Here is a 5,583-nt window from a genome sequence, read left to right as displayed (position 1 = left end):
GGCCTCTTTAAAGCCAGAATTAAAGATCAAGATCATGGTTGACACTGGAGCGGAAATATCCATTACCAATATCAAACATGATTTACACCCAAAACCCCTCAATGTGCGGTGACCAGATGTCATCACCAACAAGGGGGGTGAGATCCCACAGGGCAGAAGAAGTGGTGATTCAGGGTTTCAGACACAAGACCCCGATGTGGTTACCCCCGGTTCTGATAATATCATTGGTACCGATGTGATGAAACTAAGCAGATGTACCATCAAACGGCATGGTGTGGAAGGGACTTGGACAATCAAAGGTGTGTCCTACAGTGTCCGGGTCCACCCCAACCAGCTTCTGGAAATTCCACTAAGAAGCTGGAAGACGAATGGGCAGATGCCTCACCCAATACAGACCTTGGACCTAATGAGTATGAACATTAGTGATGGCCTTGCGGTTTGCCCGGCGGTCGGTTCACGGCAAACTTTGCTTGTTCGCAGTTCGGCGAACATATGGAGATATTCGCGCCCGCCGTATTCTTTTACATTGTGAAGAACTTTGACCATGACACATCCATCAGGTGGTACAGGACGGCCAATGGAGACGTTTCAGCACATGGACATACCCTTTACCTATAACAGAACCCGATCTGGCCGCCATTTCACATTCAGTCTTCTGCCAGTGTAGGGAGAGGTTGCTGTGTGTAGCAGGGACAGGCTGTTAGGGGCACCAAACGCTGGCTAATAGGGCCACAAAAGTCCTTGTAAGGACTGGTATAGGTGTGCTATCGATAGGTGTGACATACTGAGGGGTGCGATATACTTATAATATACTTCTAACATAGACGGTGTATTATAGTGCATGTCTATGCTTCAGAGGCCGGCCGTATCTCAGGATGTCGATGAACTGGGTGCCTTTATAATGAAAGTTAAAATGTAACTTTTATTTATTCCTGATAAAATAAATGAGACACTAGATGAAGTGTGTGACTGCACTATTTACAGGGGAGCAAAGGGTTATTGTCACGGATAATGAGGCGGGGACTCTCAACCTATGAACTTTCCCTATATCAACTAGTCAATGGCTGTAGTCGGAGCCCCCGCCCCAAGAAGGGCGACCCCCAGCCTTTGGAACCTCGGGCCTGTGCTAAAATTCCCTAAAAGCTTACCCCCCTAGTAGATCTGTTCCATCAGCCGAAGATTGGCTCTTCAGGGGCGTGGATATGTTGGTGTCGAGAGCGCTATGAGCAGTGGCAGAGTATTCACTTACTGGTGTCCTTTTTATGGCTCCACCTATCAGCTTTACCAACCAGTGGGCATGGTCGGTGTGCCGCACACAGACTACTCCCACTGACCTGCCCACCAATTCCGCACGGAGACGCGCCGCCTACTGCGCTCCGAAGTGACGTGGTCTATGGGGATCTCACACCGCGTCCCCCGGCTGATTCCAGCCTCGGCAAGTCTTTGATTACGATCGCGTTGTATCAGTGTCAGAGGATAAAAGAAAAGGAAAAAAGAAAAAAGGTATTCTAACAGGCTGAAAGGAAGCCGCATCTCATTAACCCTGTCTGTCCCGGAGAATAAATCGGGTATATTACTGAATCTGTACAGATATTCTAGCCAGTTGCTGGTTGTTACTATTCATCAGCATCATTTAAGGAAGGCAATCCTTCAGGTGGCGCTGATAGGATATAAATCACAGCACCACATTCAATAGTATCTTATTGGGTATTAGAGATAGAACAGACGGGGGATACAATTGTTGCAGATACTCATTTTACTTTTTAGATGGATATTTACCAAAAAAGGCTTCTATGACAAATATTCATTTAACCATTCGGTGTCACGGAGTTCCATCGGTGTATCCACCTTGTTTCTGCCCTTCGGATCATTTTATCCCAATCTCCACCTCTCCTTCATTTAGGGACCTGTTGAATGACAAGTCATATCCCCACCGTGACACTGGATTATACGGCGTGACACTGACGTATCTTTTTCATTCTGAACATCATTTACATGGTCTCTAATGTGGCGCCTAAATTCTCTCTTCGTTTTACCCAGGTCATCGCTGGGGCACGAGCATTGTGCCAGGTACACTGCACTGCAGTTAGACAATTCACAAATGACGAATAAAATACTCTCTGTTGGTATTGGAGCCGGTGAAGTCTTAGTTCTCAATACCGGGCTACAGGCCGCACATTGACCGCATTTAAATGTTCCTAGAGGTCTCCTGGATTCTCTGGGGGCTGGTAATGGCGATTTACTAGTCTGTCCCTTAAGCTTCTTCCCTTCCTGTATGTTATTTGTGGATAAGGCCCCAAGATCTCATCAAGATCCGGGTCCGCTTTCAGTATATCCCAATACTTGGACAGCACTTGCCTCACTTTTTGATGTGCATCATCAAAAGTACTTATAACACGGATATATCAGCTTCCACAAAATAGTGATTGAGGTTTTCCATATACCTGCTTCCACAAAATACTGCTCTTCTCAAAGGGTCATTTTGAAAATGACAGGCAGAGGAAGAGGCCGGCGGTCCGCAGGGGTGGTAGGGGTCGGTCAGGAGCACCAGGCGGAGCCTCAGTGGGAACTTGGAGAAAGTGCGTGCGATTACGTCAAAGGGACGCACCATAGTTGGTTGAGTGGCTCACTCAGTCTTCAGCTTCTGCACCCTCCTCATCCTCTGTATCTGCACCCTCCTCATCCTCTGTATCTGCACCCTCCCTCATCCTCTGTATCTGCACCCTCCTCATCCTCTGTATCTGCACCCTCCTCATCCTCTGTATCTGCACCCTCCTCATCCTCTGTATCTGCACCCTCCTCATCCTCTGTATCTGCACCCTCCTCATCCTCTGTATCTGCACCCTCCTCATCCTCTGTATCTGCACCCTCCTCATCCTCTGTATCTGCACCCTCCTCATCCTCTGTATCTGCACCCTCCTCATCCTCTGTATCTGCACCCTCCTCATCCTCTGTATCTGCACCGATGTGCAGCCATTCTTGTCATCGGATCAGGAAGAGGAGGTAGCAACAGCCGCCACCCAGCGGTCTGACGACAGCACCCAGATCAGCCCAAGGTGGGTGGAAATATTTCTCCACAAGGGCATCCCAGAGCTATATGGTCACGTTCAGCGGCAAGTGAATATATCTCACAGTGTCGGTGCCAAGATACATCTGACCCCAGACACGGGGTCTAGCAAACACGGGCAGGGAAGGTCCATAACTTTTACTGCCCACTGGGTGAACCTTCTGACGGCCGTCAAGCATGCAACCCATGGCACCCGTGTGGATTTGGTGCTATCGCCACGGATTGCATGCAGGCCTGCCTCTTCTTCTCCTCCTCCTACTCCATCCTCCGTCTCCTCCTCGGCTGACTCCTCCTTTTCCGCTGCTACTGCCTCTTCCGCTGCGCCCCCAAGCTCCCCAGAACCTATCCGACGTGCCAGGTGAGACGTTGCCATGCTGTGCTGCGTCTGTTGTGCCTGGAAGCCAAGAGCCACAACGGTCCTGCATCCTTTCAGCTCTGCGGTCACAGGCAGATCAGTGGCTGTGGCTCAATTTGACAGTTGGTAAAGTGGTGTGCGACAACGGTGCCAATCTGCTGAGCGCGCTGAAACAGGGCAAAATGACACACGTGCCGTGCATGGCACACGTCCTGAACTTAGTCGTGCAGCGATTCGTTGCCAAATACCCGGGGTCCAGGACGTCTTGCGGCAGGCCAGGAAAATCTCTGGCCATTTTAGAAGATCTTACACGGCCATGGCTCGCCTTGCTGACGTTCAGCGGTGACACCACCTGCCGTCAGACGTCTGATTTGTGCTGGAACTCCACCGTGTATATGCTCGATAGGCGGCTCAGCAGAAAAGTGCGTTAATGGCTGCTCATGCGCGACGCATGCAGACTTCTGCGGCCATTTGATGTGATCACCAAACTGGTCAGTCGTAGCAGGGCGCCATCAGTGACATCGTACCCTTACGCCTTCTTTCTGGAGCGTGCATTGCGTCATGTCATTCATCAAGCGCCGAGGAGCAGGAAGATGAGGAAGTCGCAACGCTGGATTCACTGTGCTGTTCGGTAGAACGCCTATTGGCTAATTTTCTGGGGCCTGTATCCGGTGTTAACCGGTCACTGTACAGAGGTAGTATACGGTCACTGTATGGCGGTGGTATCGGTCACTGTACGGAGGTGTTATCCGGTCACTGTACGGAGGTGTTATCCGGTCACTGTACGGAGGTGTTATCCGGTCACTGTATGGCGGTGGTATCCGGTCACTGTACGGCAGTGTTATTCGGTCACTGTACGGAGGTGTTATCCGGTCACTGTACGGAGGTGTTATCCGGTCACTGTATGGCGGTGTTATCCGGTCACTGTATGGCGGTGTTATCCGGTCACTGTATGGCGGTGTTATCCGGTCACTGTACAGAGATGTTATCCGGTCACTGTACGGCAATGTTATCCGGTCACTGTATGGCGGTGGTATCCGGTCACTGTATGGCGGTGTTATCCGGTCACTGTACGGCTGTGTTATCCGGTCACGGTATGGCGGTGTTATCCGGTCACTGTACAGAGGTGTTATCCGGTCACTGTAAGGCGGTGGTATCTGGTCACTGTACAGAGGTGTTATCCGGTCACTGTACGGCGGTGTTATCCGGTCACTGTATGGCGGTGGTATCCGGTCACTGTACGGAGGTGTTATCCTGTCACTGTACGGCGGTGGTATCCGGTCACTGTATGGCGGTGTTATCCGGTCACTGTACAGCGGTGTTATCCGGTCACTGTATAGCGGTGTTATCCGGTCACTGTATGGAGGTGTTATCCGGTCACTGTATGGCGGTGTTATCCGGTCACTGTATGGCGGTGGTATCCGGTCACTGTACGGCGGTGTTATCCGGTCACTGTATGGCGGTGTTATCCGGTCACTGTATGGCGGTGTTATCCGGTCACTGTACGGCGGTGTTATCCGGTCACTGTACAGAGGTGTAATCCGGTCACTGTATGGCGGTGGCATCCGGTCACTGTATGGCGGTGGCATCCGGTCACTGTACGGCGGTGTTATCCAGTCACTGTATGGCGGTGTTATCCGGTCACTGTACGGCGGTGTTATCCGGTCACTGTATGGCGGTGTTATCCGGTCACTGTACGGCGGTGTTATCCGGTCACTGTATGGCGGTGGTATCCGGTCACTGTACAGAGGTGTTATCCTGTCACTGTATGACGGTGTTATCCGGTCACTGTATGGCGGTGGTATCCGGTCACTGTATGGCGATGTTATCTGGTCACTGTATGGCGGTGTTATTCGGTCACTTTACAGAGGTGTTATCCGGTCACTGTACGGCGGTGTTATCCAGTCACTGTATGGCGGTGTTATCCGGTCACTGTACGGCGGTGTTATCCGGTCACTGTATGGCGGTGGTATCCAATAGCTGGATGGCCATAACTTTATCCCTTTCCCTGCCCATGCCATCCTTTTTTAGACCTGGCATGAGCAGGAAAAATATGCAGATTGCGGTGTTAAGGACCTTTGCGCCACATCTGTGTCAGAAATACGCCTAACAGACGTATTTCTATATAATAAATGAACCCCTAATTGTATTATTATTCGGG

The sequence above is a fragment of the Bufo bufo genome, chromosome 4, assembly GCF_905171765.1.
Source record: "Bufo bufo chromosome 4, aBufBuf1.1, whole genome shotgun sequence".
NCBI classification, from domain to species: domain Eukaryota; kingdom Metazoa; phylum Chordata; class Amphibia; order Anura; family Bufonidae; genus Bufo; species Bufo bufo.
Note: the sequence above shows the minus strand (reverse complement) of the source record.